The sequence below is a fragment of the Microcaecilia unicolor genome, chromosome 3 (assembly GCF_901765095.1).
Source record: "Microcaecilia unicolor chromosome 3, aMicUni1.1, whole genome shotgun sequence".
In the NCBI taxonomy this organism is placed as follows: Eukaryota; Metazoa; Chordata; class Amphibia; order Gymnophiona; family Siphonopidae; genus Microcaecilia; species Microcaecilia unicolor.
Window position 1 is genome coordinate 236,318,756 of NC_044033.1, and position 17,515 is coordinate 236,336,270.

The window sequence follows — 17,515 nt, forward strand, 5'->3', positions numbered from 1 at the left end:
TTTGCCTGGTTCTTCCTGTTATCGCTGTTGTAGGTGTGCCTCAGCCTTGGAAAAAAAAAAACTGTAAAATGCTTTAAGTCACCTCCGTCCTGACCTGCAGTGCAAACACGAAAGTGAAAGCAGTAACTTTCTCTCTGCACACAACACAAACTCGTCTTCACTCAGGAGGAGCTCCTTTCGTTCTTGACCAATTCCATATCTAATCTGCACTTGGAGAGGGTGCCATGCAGTATTAATTATAAGCGATTTACCTGCCACCCCTAGGATTTCACTTCAGATCTGGATGGAATGTTGTCGGTACGGACATGAGCAACTCTGGGCTTTCACTCTCCTCCTGTTCTCTTGCTCCTAATCTCCACCGAGACTCTCTCTAGTGGTAAGTGCTGGGACTTTGGACTGGGATCAGACTCCGATACACCCACTGCGGAATTTTGTCCTGTCCCGGCTGTAACTTGAAGATTTTCACCTAAGCTGCCTGGTGAAACTCGAGGGAGGGAGATAAGGCACTGATTTGGGGGTCGTTTTTCAAAGACATGCTAAACAATGGTCTGCGCAACTGTTAGTGTGTGTGTGTGTGCTGTGGCCACTTTTTTAGCTAAATTTCAGTTGGTGTCATTTATGGGCCTGGCCGTGTGCTAATTTCCACAGTAGGGTGTGGCCATTACTATCTGAGCCCCTTACCGACCTATTTAGTAGGCAGTAAGAGTTGATCTTGTTGGGCAGACTAGATGGATGTTACTATGTACGTAAGGGCTCACACGCTACTTGTGTGCTAATTGGGCAGCATGGGGCAAAGCGCTCACACTGCACTTTTATCACTGGCCATGCCTACTACAGCCCCCCAACAATTTTCTAACATGGGGATCAGTGCATGTTGATCACAGCAATACCACGGGATGCCTGAGCGCGCACCGTGGCGGTAGTGTTTTTGGCACGCACTTCCTGCATGGTAGCCCTACTACCCTTTAGTAAAAGACCCTTTAATTTGGTGCTGATTCTGCTTCTTCAGCTGAAGTATTTGCTTATATAGTTTTAGGTCCTTGAAAGTGTCTTGAATCTGCTGGGCATAGGGTGGGGGTGCAGGAGGAAAGGGAGAGAAAAGGGATAGACAGGGCACAGAGAAGAGAAGCTGGGCATGGAGTAAGCATAAGGACAAGGATACAGAGGAGCAATGATGGAAAGGGGGTAGGATAGGGAGAGAGAAGAGAGAGAGAGAGGTGATGCTGAATATAAGTTGAGGAAAGGGGATACTAGCAGGTTACTATATCTCCGCTCAGCCATCTTTGCTCTAAGCTGAAATGCCCTAGCTGTTTCAGCCTTTCCTCATAGGGAAGTCATCTCATCTCCTTTATCATTTTCATCGCCCTTCTCTGTACCTTTTCTAATTCTACTTTATCTTTTTTGAAATACAGTGACCAAAATTGCACACAGTATTCAAGGCGCGGTCACACTATGGAGCGATACAAAGGCATTATAATATCCTTGTTTTTATTTTCCATTCCTTTACTAATAATACCTAACATTCTTTTTCCTTTCTTTGTCGCCATAGCACACTGAGCAGAGGGTTTCAAAGTATCGTCAACAATAACTCCTAGATCCTTCTCCTGGTCGGTGACTCCTAATGCACAACCTTGCATCACATAGCTATAGTTTGGGTTCCTCTTTCCCACAATGATCCATCCTAACTATTAACAATGATACTCTTTAAACCCAGACAAAATCGACTCTTCACTGTTGACTAATTCATGAACTCTGTTACCAATGAACTATAACATATTGCTACTTATTTGCAGAAAAGAACTTCTATATTAGATTGTCTGACTCTATACATTACTTTACTACTACTACTTATCATTTCTATAGCGCTACAAGGCATACGCAGCTCGGTACACCATACACTTTGTATTTCTCGTCCCGGAAATGGCGATCGCCATTATGGCATAATGTAAGCCACATTGAGCCTGCAAATAGGTGGGAAAATGTGGGATACAAATGCAACAAATAAATATGCATCACTTTGCACTTGCTCACATTAAACATCATCTGCCATTTGGATACCCAGTCTCGTAAGGTCATCTTGCAATTTTTCACAATCCTCTTGCAATTTAACAACTTTGAATAACTTTGTGTGATCGGCAGATTTAATTACCTCACTAGGTATTCCCATATCTAGATCATTTATAAATATGTTAAAAAGCAGCGGTCCCAACACAGACCCCTGGGGAACCTCACTATCTACTCTTCTCCATTGAGAATACTGACCATTTAACCCTACTCTCTGTTTTCTATCTTTTCCCACTAACTACCCTTCTCCATTGAGAATACTGACCATTTAACCCTACTCTCTGTTTTCTATCCTTTAACCAGTTTTTAATCCACAATAGAACACTACCTCTTATCCCATGACTCTCCAGTTTTCTCTGGAGTCTTTCATGAGGTACTTTGTGAAATGCCATTTTGAAAATCCAGATGCACAATATCAACCGGCTCACCTTTATCCACATGTTTGTTCACCCCTTCAAAGAAATGTAGTAGATTGGTGAGGCAAGATTTCCCTTCACTAAATCTACGTTGGCTTTGTTTCATTAATTCATGCTTTTGAATATGCTCTGTAATTTTGTTCTGTCTACCATTTTACCCAGCACTGACGTCAGACTCACCGGTCTGTCATTTCCCGGATCACCTCTGGAAGCCTTTTTAAAAATCGACGTTACATTGGCCACCCTCCAATTTTCTGGTACCATGCTTGATTTTAAAGATAAATTACATATTACTAACAGTACTGCAAGTTATTTCAATTCAATCAATACTCTGGGATTAATACCATCCGGTCCTGATGATTTGTCACGCTTCAAACCTTTTCCGGAGATGGGAAGGCGGTAGAACTAGAGGGCATGAAATGAGATTGAAGGGAGGCAGACTCAAGAAAAATGTTAGGAAGTATTTTTTCATGGAGAGAGTGGTGGATATTTGGAATGCCCTCCCGCGGGAGGTGGTGGAGATGAAAATGGTAACGGAATTCAAACATGCGTGGGATAAACATAAAGGAATCCTGTTCGGAAGAAATGGATCCTCAGAAGCTTAGCCAAGATTGGGTGGCAGAGCCGGTGGGGGGAGGCGGGGTTAGTGCTGGGCAAGACTTCTACGGTCTGTGCCCTGAAAATGGCAGATACAAATCAAGGTATGGTATACACAAAAAGTAGCACATATGAGTTTATATTGTTGGGCAGACTGGATGGACCGTGCAGGTCTTTTTCTGCCGTCATCTACTATGTTACTATGTATTACATCTTCCAGGTTTACAGAGATTTGATTCAGTTTCTCTGACTCGTCAGCACTGAATACCATTTCTGGCACCGGTATCTCTCCAACATCTTCCTCGGTGAAGACCGAAGCAAAGAATTCATTTAATCTTTCTGCTATGGCCTTGTCTTCCCTGAGTGCCCCTTTTACCCCTCCACCCTGCCCTATACCCCTTTGAACCCCCAAACACCGGTTCTGAACAAACATTTTCCTGGGTACTTTAGATCTATATTAAGATCATGATTTACAGAGATCCATAATATACCAAGCGGAGTGTGCTGTACTTTAAAATGTTACCAGTAAATCCAGGACTGATAGACCCTGAGGACTGGGTAAGTGATAGACTGCTGAGGGAGTGGGGTAGATTTCAGAAAAATTGAAGGCATGATTGTAATCAGGGAAGAAGGAGAGAGGTGGGGTTACAAAATGAAAAATAATTAAAAAAACAAACAAACAGTGAAATGAAACATAAAATGAAAAATAATTCTTAGTCAGTCCTCTTGAAGTTTCTACAAACATCTTCCAAGTCACATTTACAATTTCCAGTTGATCTCCATTTGTTTTGCATCATACACCTAGAAAATTTTAAAGTCATTGGTCCCAATTACCCCGTGGTTGCTGTTCTGGGTGAAGATGCTGTATTATCCTGCCGCCTCGCCCCACCTATCAGCACCGAGAACATGAAGGTGAGGTAGTTCCGAACCAGATTCCTATCACTTGTGCACTTGTATGAAGATGGGAAGGACCAGAGTAAGGAGCAGCTCCCAGAATACTGCGGGAGGACGGAGCTGATCAGAGATCACCTCTCCAGTGGAAACGTGTCACTGAGGGTCCACAACATTAGCCTGTTTGATGAAGGAAGATACACACGTTACATTCAATTGGATACTTACCCTCAACACACAGAACTGGAACTGAAAGTGGCAGGCAAGAAGAGATCTTAATTTTACTTCTGACTTTCAACCCTTCCTCTGTTTATTATAATACCAGCTGACACCTGGTGAAATTCATTGAAGGAGTTTGTTTAGTCCTCTTGTCTCTGCTAAGTCACCTTTCTCTTCAGTCTGATCTCGTCATCTGTTTGTTGAACATTTGCGCCCTTCTACCCCCAAACCTCAGCTTCAACCCAAAGACAAACCCAGCAGTCTTTGTCTCTAGCAGTTCATTTCAACCCCTCTCTCCTGGTCTCCAGCCATTGCTCCTAACTCTCCCTCCATTCCTCCCTGGTTCTAGTAGTCTCTCTCTCTCCATCTGTTTCCCATACAGATGTTCTCAGAGCTCCCTTCCTCCCCCCACCCCCATGGTCCCCAGCAATCATTCTCACTCTCCCTCCTCCATAGCCTGCATTCTTTGTGTGTCCTGTAATGTGCCACCTGCTTCTGTTCCTTCCCTTATAGCTCTTAAGCCAGTGCCTGGGGCAGAGTGTGCTGATATCTGTGTGTGTGTGTGTGTTAGGTATGTATATACTGTCCCCCTAATTCTGAAAATCTGCGTGTCCAAATTTAGGCTTTGTGCCAGGGTCGGATTAGGTGCAACTGATACCCTAAGCACAGCCCAACAATGGTGCCTGTCGGCCCTTCCACTGCTTAACTGACAAGACATTAAGTGCTGAGAAAAATCATTGTTTGAAACAAAACATATATGTTTATGATGGTTAGAAAAAAAACTGAAATCCATGTTGGATAATGGGTGTGGCAGGTGGCAGTGAAAGAGTTAAGTACAGTAGACAAAAGTAGAGGCTGTTTTGCCCAGTGAACTTGAGTTAAGGGCATGATAGCTAGGGGAAAAACTCTGTGGTGCTCTAAGCACCTGCTTATTTTGCTTAATGGTTAATCCAAGTCTGCTTAGCGTGCAAATTTGTGAGTGCAATTATAGAATAAGGTCGGTTGCGCGCACATCTGAATATAATATAGTACAGTCTTGATTATCCGACATAAAAGGGACCAACCCATTGTTGGTTAAGTGAAAAGTTGGATAATATGGAATACAGTGGTAACCCTTAAAAAATACACAGAAAACATACTTTATGCGTAAAGAACAGGTATAGGATATCTTTAATTTTAAAATATTATTAATTAACACTAATCAGCAACAAAAATTTAAAACATTGTACAGCAAGTAATGTGAACAGAAATACAGAACCGAGCAAGGGAACCATAATTATCTATTGCATGTACTGTACAGAACGGAGCAGAGCCCCATTTCTCAAGATCACTATCAGGCTTATTTTCGAAAGAGAAGGGCGCCCATTTTCCAACACAAATCGGGAGATGGGCATCCTTCTCTCAGGGTCGCCCAAATCGTCATAATCGAAAGCCGATTTTGGGCGTCTTCAACTGCTTTCCATCGCGGGAACGACCAAAGTTCACGGGGGCATGTTGGAATGGTAGCGAAGGAGGAACTGGGGTGTGCTTAAGAGATGGGCGTCCTCGGCCGATAATGGAAAAAAGAAGGGCGTCCCTCACGAGCATTTGGCCGACTTTACTTGGTCTATTTTTTTCTTGCGACCAAGCTTCAAAAAGGTGCCCGAACTAACCAGATGATCACCGGAGGGAATCGGGGATGACCTCCCCTTACTCCCCCAGTGGTCACAAACCCCCTCCCACCCTAAAAAAAACTTGAAAAATATTTTTTGCCAGCCTCAAATGTCATACCCAGCTCCCTGACAGCAGTATGCAGGTCCCTGGAGCAGTTTTAGTGGGTGCAGTGCACTTCAGGCAGGTGGACCCAGGCCCATCCCCCCCCACCTGTTACACTTGTGGTGGTAAATATGAGCCCTCCAAAACTCACCAGAAACCCATTGTACCCAAATGTAGGTGCCCCCCCTTCACCCCTTAGGGCTATGGTAGTGGTGTACAGTTGTGGGGAGTGGGTTTGGGGGGCTCGACACACAAGGTAAGGGAGCTATGCACCTGGGAGCAATTTCTGAAGTCCACTGCAGTGCCCCCTAGGATGCCTGGTTGGTGTCCTGGCATGTGAGGGGGACCAGTGCACTACGAATGCTGGCTCCTCCCACGACCAAATACCTTGGATTTGGTCGTTTCTGAGATGGGTGTCCTTGGTTTCCATTATCTCCGAAAACCGGGGACGACCATCTCTAAGGATGACCTAAGGACGACCATCTCAAAGGTCGACCTAAATGTTGGGATTTGGGCATCCCGACCGTATTATCGAAGCAAAAGATGGACGCCCATCTTATTTTGATATTACGGGTTTCCCCGGCCCTTCACGGGGACGTCCTGCGAGGACGCCCTCAGCAAAATTTGGGCGCCCCGTTTGATTATACCCCTCCACATTGTCTTCTCCAGTCAATAACAGTTTGCTGTATGAAGCAGAAGTCAACACAGCAGAGCAGAAACTAAAAACCTTCCGGATCTAAGAATGAGTAAGACTAAAGAAAGTTCTGTAAATGAACAAATAGGAATAGGTTTATATATGATACTGTACAGCATAAAACTCATTCTGCAGAAGAATCTTATCCTGGTTTGCTTTCTGCAAAAGCACGGTCTCAGCAGAGGCGTGCTAGGTGGGGCACCAGCGCAGCAACCTCTCCCCCAAACGGACTTCTGATGGCACCGGCACGGGAGCCTATTTTTCAGGCAGTCCGTGTCACAACCTGGCTACACTTCTGGGTTTCAGATCAAAAGTGGTTCTCTGGCAGGAAAAGCAAGGTCTCAGCTCAAATCTTTAATATTCACTTTCTTTAGCACTTCCTTTGTGAAAAAGTTTCTGCTTTATAGACAAAACAACTTTTTTCCTTTTTGACTGGCCAAAAATTGCTGCCATATGTAAAAGCAAGGTCTTAGCTTAAAACTTCTTTAATGGAAGAGAAGCCATACGCTTCTTAATGGCAGTGAAGAAGTATCAGCTGCAAAGCAGAGAAACATAGTTTTAGATCAAACATGGCTTCCTTACAACATGTGAAACCAGAAAACAGGACGAGAAGCCATGTGCTTCTTAACAGCAACATGACGTCACTGGGGGGGGGGGGGGGGGTCTGTCTGATATGCCAGATGGTCAGATTAGCAAAAGACGGATAATCGAGACTGTACTATACCTAGATCACTATTTATTTATTTATTACATTTGTATCCCACACATTTGTATCTAGGCAAGTAGGACTCTGTAAATAGCAGTCCTAACCTACCCAGATTATCCAGGATCTGGCACTGAATATTGGTGATAACCAGTAACTTCCAGGAGCTGCCAATGATATTCAGTGGCAGTACCCAGATAAAGGCTGGCACTGAATATCTATCTCAGTTTGCATTTATAACAGTGCTGATTGGTGCAGGCTGAATATTAACTCTGTAATGCTTATGCAAAGACGTTTGGCACCATTGATGTTAAATTTTGGTCCGGTAGTGGCATGCATTGTAACTCCCTAAAACTGCCATTCATACTACTACCACCATATGAATTTTCCCCCTGCTATATGGCCCAAGGTGAAGGGTTGCTTAGCAGGGGGCACATAATGAAGCTGCTTTGTAGTAAATTGAAAACAAATTGGAGAAAATATTTCTTCTCTCAACATGTAATTAAACTCTGGAATTCATTGCCAGAGAATGTAGTAAATAGCAGTTAGCTTAGCAGGGTTGAAAAAAGGTTTGGATAATTTCCTAAACGAAAAGTCCATAAGCCATTATTAAGATGGGCTTAGGAAAATCCACTGCTTATTTCTAGGATAAGCAGCATAAAATCTGTTTTACTGTTTGTGACCTGGATTGTTCACTGTTGGAAACAGGATACTGAGTTTCATGGACCTTTGGTCTGTCCCAGTATGGAAATGTTTATGTACTTACGTTCTCCCTCCTGCATCTTCTTTCATTCCCTGTTGGAATATTTCTCTTCTTCCCAGCTCTGGCCGTCTTCAAATCTGGGTTAAAAGCTCATCTTTTTTGAGACTGCTTTTAACTCCTAACTCCTATTCATTTTTTCAGTACCTATGTCTGTTTTATTAATCCCACCTTAAGTAATTTCCCTTATTTCTCCTGTTTGTCTGTCTTAATTAGATTGTAAGCTCTGTTGATCAGGGACTGTCTCTTATGTGTTCACTAGTAAAAAAAAGCCTGTTTCGTAAACCAATGAAACGGGCGCTAGCAAGGTTTTAGAGAGAGTGAGAGTGCATATATGTATGTGTGTCTTATGTGTTCATTATACAGCACTGCGTACATCTAGTAATGCTGTAGAAATACATAGTAGTAGCAGTAGTTCCCTATCTTCCTGTAAAAGAGGAAGAAACCTACCCTAGTGAAATATCAATTAGAAAAGGAGTCCCTTGCCAAGAATGAAAAGCACTCCCCTCAGGAGTATTTTAGTGTTTGGTGTGGGATAGGAAGTCGTTACAACAACAGAAAAATGACAATGACATTTCTTCTGTCATTTCCTATTGTTGGTAAATGAAATGGGCAATGTTTGTTTGCACATGAAACTGCCCCTCCCCCACCAACTCCCTTCGATTCCTGGTTCAATTTTCCAAGGTCTCCTCTTTGCAGTCTTCCCTTGAGGCCTACCTTAAGCATTGTGGTCCAGTGGGGAAGTTGGGAGAGGAGTGAAAGAATAATGTTAAAAGAATTCTCTGCGGTTACAACAGAAAAACACAGACCTTTGCCTATTAAAAAAAAATAAGAGACTTAGAAACGTATCTAGACAAAAAACTGAAATTGAAAGCCTAAGAAACTGACAGCAAGAATTCAAATCACTTATCTTAGCCTGCTGTCCAGTTCAAATGAAGGGTGGTACTTCCTTGCTTCCAGAAAAACTGTCATGCAGTCCCAACGGTCCCGTTTCGCTTCTTCAGGGAACCACATGCCATAATCAAAATGCTGGAGGGTTAACCTGAAGGCAGTGGAAAGTTAACCCTCCAGCATATATTTTTATACACCATTTTGCATATTTAAAAAACAAAAAAAGTATTTAAGGGGCTTTTTATGTCTTATGATTACTTTTTGAACTGTGTGCACCTGAAAAGTGAGAGTGTTGCCACAGGAGTGTATGAGACATTTTCCCCATTTTTTGAGAAGTCACATTTTTGGGTCTTCACTGGCAGACATTGGGTTGTCTGCCATACAGGCTTATTTTCGAAAGAGAAGGACGCCCATCTTTCGACACAAATCGGGCGTCCTTCTCGCAAGGCCTTCCAAATCAAATAATCAAAAGACGATTTTTGGACACCCTCGACTGCTTTCCGTCGCAGGTACGACCAAAGTTCATAGGGGCATATCTGCAGGATAGCGAAGGCGGGAATGGGGCGTGATTAGGAGATGGTCGTCCTCGGCCGATAATAGAAAAAAGAAGGGAGCCCTGACAAGCACTTGGACGACTTTACTTGGTCCATTTTTTTTCATGACCAAGCATCAAAAAGGTGCCCAAATTGATCAGATGACCACCGGAGGGAATCAGAGATGACCTCCCCATACTCCCTCAGTGGTCACTAACCCCCTCCCACCATAAAAAAAAGTTTTAAAATATTTTTTCCAGCCTCTATGCCAGCCTCAAATGCCATACTCAAGTCCATCACAGCAGTATACAGGTATCTGGAGCAGTTGTAGTGGGTGCAGTGTACTTCAGGCAGGCGGACCCAGGCCCATCCTCCCCCCCCCCCCTCCTGTTACACTTGTGGTGGTAAATGTGAGCCCTCCAAAACCCACCAGAAACCCACTGTACCCACATCTAGGTGCCCCCCTCATCCCTAAGGGCTATGGTAGTGGTGTACAGTTGTGGGAAGTGGGTTTTTGGGGGGGGGGGGAGTTGGGGACTCAGCACACAAGATAAGGGAGCTATGCACCTGGGAGCAAGTTGTGAAGTCCACTGCAGTGTCCCCTAGGGTGCCCGGTTGGTGTCCTGGCATGTGAGGGGGACCAGTGGCTCCTCCCACGACCAAATGGCTTGGATTTGATCGTTTTTGAGATGGGCGTCCTAGGTTTCCATTATCGCCAAAAACTGTGGACGACCATCTCAAAAACAACCTAAGGACGACCATCTCTAAGGTCGACCTAAATTTCATGATTTGGGCATCCCCGGCCGTGTTATTGAAACGAAAGATGGACGTCCATCTTATTTCAATAATGCGGGTTGCCCCGCCCCTTTATGGGGCCATCCTGCACCCTCATGAAAACGTTGATGCCCCATTCTATTATGCCCCTCATAGTGTCTCAACCAAGGGAAGAGATAGGACCCTTTGAAGATTACCCAGGAGAAGTTAAGGACCTACTGCTAGATTTAGTGAGTTGGAGGAGGCCAAGCACTATATTAAAATGCTGAGGGGAGAATTACAGCAAGCCACTGTGTATGTGAAGCAACTATGGGAGGAAAAGAAGTTCCTCCAAAAGCAAGTGGCAGAGGTTAAATGCCAGTTACAAAGTCAAAGAGAAATGTGGAGTGAAGGTCAGACCAGGCTGCAGGATCTGACAAAAGAGAAAGAGGAGCTGAGCTCTTTCTCAAAGAATGGAGTGCATGGAGAAATTGCAGTCAATCCGTACTGCTGCAGAAGCAGAACAGAAAGTTTTACATGAAACCATTGAACAGTCGGCAGAAGAGATAAGGCAACTGAGTACCAAGTTCTAAGAAAGGGACCCTGCAGAGACAGGAGGAGCTCCAATTTTTGCAACTCTCCTCAAGGAACAGCTGGAGAAGGAGAGAGAATGGTCACAGAGCCAGGATGCTCAGAGCATTGGGGTTGAAACCTCGAGAGATTAAGATGAGATGGAGACAGAGTATCAGGTCAGGATGGCTGTAGCCTGACTGATTGAAGAGGATGGTTGGTCTGATATCCCAGAAGTTGGGGCAACAAGACCGCTGGTTCATGGAGTAACAGGGCCCGATAGTTGCTATACTTATGTGTCCTGTCCACAGGATAGTGATGGGCACAGTGCCTGTCTGGGATGGGTGTCTGGGTTTCACCCAAGGGCAGGTTGGTGGTCCCTGGGTGTCAGTGGGAGTCACTGATACCCTAGTCAGTACTACCATCCAACCCCTGGTTAGGGTGCCCTAGGTAGTGGCAAGTGCTCAACCCAGTAGGGTTGAGCTGAGGGGGAGGGTATGTCAGGGAGTAAGTGATGTAAGGGCAGGAAACACTCCCTCACTGGTACAGTTCAGCCCCCTTTCAGCAGATGGCGCTAGTCTGCCGAGGCGGAGGCTGACTCAGTTCAGTCACCTGACAGCAGGTGGTGTTAGGCTGCAGAGACTGAGCCTGAGTCAGAGGGGCAGGGCTCAGGCCAGGAGGAAGCTGAAAGCCTGAAAGAATAGCAACATCAGCTGGTTTTGGTTTCCAGAGCTCTTTTATATGGTTCTGGCCTTATCTCTGAAGATAAGCAAGCTCCTCATTTTATTTTGAACATCTGGACTTTAGAAAGCACATTTTAGATCACTGAAGATGCAGTTCTTGGAATTCAGAAAAGTCCCAGAACCCAGGCACCAGAGAGGTGGGATCAAGCTTGTCTCTGCATAACAAGTTCAGGGCGCAGTAATTGTGCAATCATGACATCAGTTTAGTAGTTCAGAGACAAAGTTCTAGTTTAGGAGCTAATCCAGGCTAAAGCTCACCCTGTACTGCGCTCTGTTTTTGCAGGAGGTTGTCAAGCCATACTCTGGATTATAACTATATAGGAAAGGGACTAGACCCCTTAGTCCCCTCATTATTTCAAGATGGCTGGCAAGCAAGTACCTGGCAGCTTGAAATACTAACTAAAATTAGTTGCGTGCTTTTACTCATAGAGCCAACATGTAACATAGAAATGCTAATGTAATCAATTAACACATCTCATGCTAATCCTGTTAATAGTAAGACCTGCATGGTCCATCCAGTCTGCCCAACAAGATAAACTCGTATGTGCTACTTTATGTTTATACCTGACTTTGATTTGTATCTGCCATTTTCAGGGCACAGACTGTAGAAGTCTGCCCAGCACTAGCCCCGCCTCCCCACTGGCTCTGCCACTCAATCTCCGCTAAGCTTCTGAGGATCCATTCCTTCTGAACAGGATTCCTTTTTGTTTATCCCATGCATTTTTGAATTCTGTTACCGTTTTCATCTCCACCACCTCCCGCGAGAGGGCATTCCAAGCATCCACCACTCTTTCTGTGAAAAAATACTTCCTGACATTTTTCTTGAGTCTGCCCCCCTTGAATCTCATTTCATGTCCTCTAGTTCTACCACCTTCCCATCTCCGGAAAATGGGATTAATACCTTTCAAATATTTGAACGTCTGTATCATATCACCACTGTTTCTCCTTTCCTCCAGGGTATACATGTTCAGGTCAGCAAGTCTCTCCTCATACATCTTGTAACGCAAATCCCATTCCTTTTTTGTAAATTTTCTTTGCACTGCTTCTATTGTTTTTACATCCTTAGCAAGATACGGCCTTCAAAACTGAACACAATACTCCAGGTGGGATCTCACCAATGACTTATACATGGGCATCAACACCTCCTTTCTTCTACCGGTCACACCTCTCTGTATACAGCCTAGCAACCTTCTAGCTACGGCCACCGCCTTGTCACACTGTTTCGTCGCCTTCAGATCCTGATACTATCACCCCAAGATCCCTCTCCCTATCCATACATATCAGAATCTCACCGCCTAACACATACATCTCCCGTGGATTTCTGCTCCCTAAGTGCATCACGTTCAAATATTTGAAAGGTATTAATCTGCAAATGAACCTTTTCTGGAGAAGGGAAGGCAGTAGAACTAGAGGACATGAAATGACATTGAAGGGGGCAGACTCAAGAAAAATGTCAGGAAGTATTTTTTCACGAAGAGAGTGATGAATGCTTGGAATGCCCTCCCGCGGGAGGTGGTGGAGAGGAAAACGGTAACGGAATTCAAACATGCGTGGGATAAACATAAAGGAATCCTCCTCAGGATCCCCAGAAGCTTAGCCGGCGGTGGGAGGCAGGGCTGGTGGTTGGGAGGTGGGGATAGTGCTGGGCAGACTTATAGGGTCTGTGCCAGAGCCGGTGGTGGGTGGCGGGGCGGGTGGTTGGGAGGTGGGGATAGTGCTGGGCAGACTTATACGGTCTGTGCCCTGAAAAAGACGGGTACAAATCAAGGTAAGGTATACACAAAAAATGACACGTGAGTTTATCTTATTGGGCAGACTGGGTGGACCGTGCAGGTCTTTTTCTGCCGTCATCTACTATGTTACTATGTTACTTTGCATTTCTTCACATTGAAGTTTAATTGTCAAACCTTAGACCATTCTTCTAGCTTCTGCTGATCCTTTTTCATGTTTTCCACTCCTTCCCGGGTGTCCACTCTGTTACAAATCTTAGTATTGTCCGCAAACAGACAAACTTTACCTTCTAACCCTTCGGCAATGTCACTCACAAATATGTTGAACAGAATTGGCCCCAGCACTGATCCCTGAGGCACTCCACTGCTCACCTTTCCCTCATCCGATCATAAGAATGATCGAATATTTTGACACACAACAAACAGGACTTAATAAGGATCTGGGTTTTCTAACCCATTATAAACCATAAGCTGTATTTCTCTGCTTATTTCTCTGTTTATTACCCTCCTCTCACCTACCAACACCCATCCTGTTAGAATATCAATGAAATGCTTTGATGTCCCCATGCATACCCCCACCCTCCCACTCTGTCAGACTGTCAAAGTAATGCTTTGATGTTTCTCTTATATATACTATCTGCTACCACATTTGCTTATTTCCGATCTGACGAAGAAGGGCAACCTTCGAGAGCTAATCAAGAAATGTATTAAGTTATGTCCAATAAAAAAGTTATCATCGTATTTTCTTTTCCATGTTTTATTTTGTTTGATTTCTATTGATAACCTTTAAGAGTGGACTAACACCTCATCCGATCGAATTCCATTTACCACTACCCTCTGGCGCCTGTTCGTCAATCAGTTCCTAATCCAAACTCACCATTTCGGGTCCTATCTTCAACCTGTCTAGTTTATTTAAGAGCCTCCTGTGGGGAACCGTGTCAAAAGCTTTGCTGAAATCTAAGTAGATTACGTCTTGTAAATGGGCCCACTGCTCCAGTATGGGGGAAGGAAGCTGCCTCCTCAAATAGCAAGATCTTCACAAACTGCCACCAATGGATACTTCAAAACATTCCTTTATTTTTCAGGTTAATGACAAACTTCACTTCAGAGCCCTGGGTTAGGGCTTCTCAGGCAGGGCTGTTCTGCCTGGCTTGGTACACCAGCCCACTGAACACAAAGTCTCTGCCCTCTTCCCTGAGGGGGAGGCAATAGTCCCTTTTGAAATCCCTCCTTTTGTCAAAGTCAGTAGCAAACAAACAGTACTTGCCCAAGCAGGATTTCCCCTCTTCCCACCAGGCAGTCCTCCTTCATAAACAAGCCTTTCAAAATCAACAGAGTTTCTCAAAATAATCAGGTTTCAGTTTGGAAACAGGTTTGTAATTCTCCCCAGCAAACTTTCCACCAGTCTGGATTTCACCAAACAACAGGTCTCACCAAAGAAAACAGGCTTCCCTAATTAAGCAGGGTTTAAACTAAAATAAACTCCAAAACAATGTAGATTTGCAAACCTTCAGGTGCTGCCCTCCTCAGGGCTCTCCAGCTCCCATTCCATTGAGGTTTCTTCTCTGCAAAGCAAGCAAATCGCCTTGTCGGCCCTTCCCTCACTGTGTCCCGCCCTCGCGGAAATAGGAAGTTACATCAGAGGGCGGGACACAGTGAGGGAAGGGCCGACAAGGCGATTTGCTTGCTTTGCAGAGCAGACGCGAGGTGCTTCACAGATTTTTTTTTTTTAGGGCTGGGTGGCAGGAGATGTCCCTCGATGGAGCTGGTAGGCATCACTGAGCAGAAGTCGCTGGGAACAAAGGCAGACTGAACACTGGAGCAGAGGCGTGTTTGCGCACCCCCCTCCCTGATCCCGGACCGTTGTATGTGCGCAGGGGGGATGCTCACTAATGTCTGCCCTCACAGCCCGCGCAAAATGGTCTGACTGGCTTGGGTGTCCTGCCACGACACCAGACATCAGTGAGCCCCGGAGAAACCTTGGCACTCATCCAGCCCCAGATGTCAGGAGTCAGGAGCCACTACACTGGTCAACGGGCACTGATAGGAGCCGGCTTGGTCCTCCTCTCCAGCACTACACCATGTGCACACACTGATCAGCGCCTCTTCGGGGGCAGGAAACCTGTGCTGTGCCCAGGTAAAACTATATATATTATAAAATGGTAGTGGACTTTTAGGTGGGATGGGCTCTGCAGCACCCGTGTAAAAAAAAAAAAAGTTTTATATTTCATGGTGCTGGGCTTCTGGGTGGGGGTGGGCTCTGCAGTGCTCAGGCAAAAAAAAACACCTTTTTTTGGGCACGTGGGTGGGGATGAGGGATTGTGAAGGGCAAGGATGATGCCAAGCTTAAGGGAGGGATGTGGGGGTTAGGAAAGGGCAGAGCTGATCCCAGGGTAGAGGAAAGGATGTGGAGGTAAGGAAGGGCTGATGCTGGGCTAGAGGGAGAAGTGGAGGGAAGTCCACTCTAAGTTATTATTTAGTATTATTCCAAGAAATGCTACTAATACCAATATACATAGTGCCCACCCATATTAGCTCTGGGCCCACCCAAAATGTCAGGTCTGGATGCCACTGCCTAGCGCCCTCCTAATGGGTCACATTCACCTCTGGGCGAGTCTCCCACTCTCAAGTTATTCCCAGTGATTTCTAGGTTACTAGGGCCACAATCCCAGTGGTCCTACAGTTCCCAGAAAGCATTCACAGACCCAACATACAAACTACCAGGATTTTTTATCAGTCCAGAAAGGCAGAATGAACAAACAATTGTGTTTATTCTCAGAATTGGAACAGTGGACAAAAATGTACAATAACAAGTAACTGCCCAGCTCAGGTGACGCAGGACCTGACCAGGATGACCAATCGGGACATGCACATGTGAACCTGGCCAGGGTAACATGTGTACTTACACAGAAAAAAAGAATGTTTCTCTCCTTAGTACTGACTGATAAGTGGGTGGGTGAGGGTCTCTGGCTGTGGCAGGAGGATTCAGAGACAAAGCAGTGTAAACATGAGCATGTCAAATAAGAAAAACAGATGTGAGGCCAAAAGAAGAAAAGGGGAGGAACACCTCCACAAACATGTATAGGAGCAGCACCAACGGAGGTAGTCTAAGGAGTAAGGAGCCTTCATAGAAATCAAGCATCCAATTTTATTGAAGAAGAACCCGACTTGGCCAAGTTTCAGTTACAGCCTACATTAGGGGTCATCAAAATCACAAATCAAGAAAAACAATGATCATGCAGTGATAAGTAGGGCAGTCCTTTCTTGTCTGCTAACAAAGAGCAAAACAAAAAGTACCAGGAGCCTTCAAAAAAGGGGATAAGAATTTGTTTGTACTTTGCTCCCTCTCTTTGCTATACCGTTGTCTGCTAACAAAGACACCATCAACTTCAGGTCCACTACTTTTTAACAGACATCCCTCCCATAGCCTCTCCTGCATTATTCCACTATTTCTAGCATCTCGTTCCTCTCTTTCTCTTTCTCCTCCCATCCTTGAAGTCTAACAGCTCCCTGCCTTTTTCTCTCCATACCCAGCATCTCCCCCAAGTCTGACATCTCTCCCTCCCTTCCATCCCCACTATCCAACACTTATCCCTCTCTCCATTCTGCCTACATCCCCCACCCTCCAATATTTCTCCCTTCCTCCCTTCTGCCCCACTCTCCATCCTCCAACATTTTTACCTCCCTCCCTTCCACTTCAACCTCTAACATGTCTCCCTCCCTTCCTTCCTCCCCACCCCCCCACCATTTCTCCATTATTTCTGCCTCTCCTTCTCCAACATTTCTTCTTCCCTCCCTTCTGCCCTTCACCCCCCATCCACCAACATATCTCCCTACCTCTCCTTTGACTGACAGTCCAACATTTTTCTCCTTTCCGTCTACAAGTAGAGACCCTGCCTCCTATTATCCAGCTTCTCTCTCTGTCCACTCCTCCTCCCTCTGCCTATGGTCCAGTATCTCTCATTCTCTCTCCCTCCTCTCTAGTCTACCTTCGCTTGATGTCTTGGGATGGTGGCAGCAATTTGCTTGCTGCCGACTTCTAGTCCTGGAATCTTCACTCTCTGCGTCCTGCCTCGGAGGAAACAGGAAGTTACATCGGAGAGGGTGGGAGTCAGGACACAGCAGAGTAAAGATTCCATGGCTGGCAGCAGGCAGGGAATTTGTATTGCTGTTGCCGTTGGCAATCTTTAGACAGC

The 17,515-nt window shown here is 45.2% G+C and overlaps 1 pseudogene; it reads left to right on the forward strand.

Annotated features, from left to right (window-relative positions):
- The window catches only part of LOC115464458, an 86,044-nt pseudogene that overhangs the window by 15,026 nt on the left and 53,503 nt on the right, over nucleotides 1-17,515 (forward strand).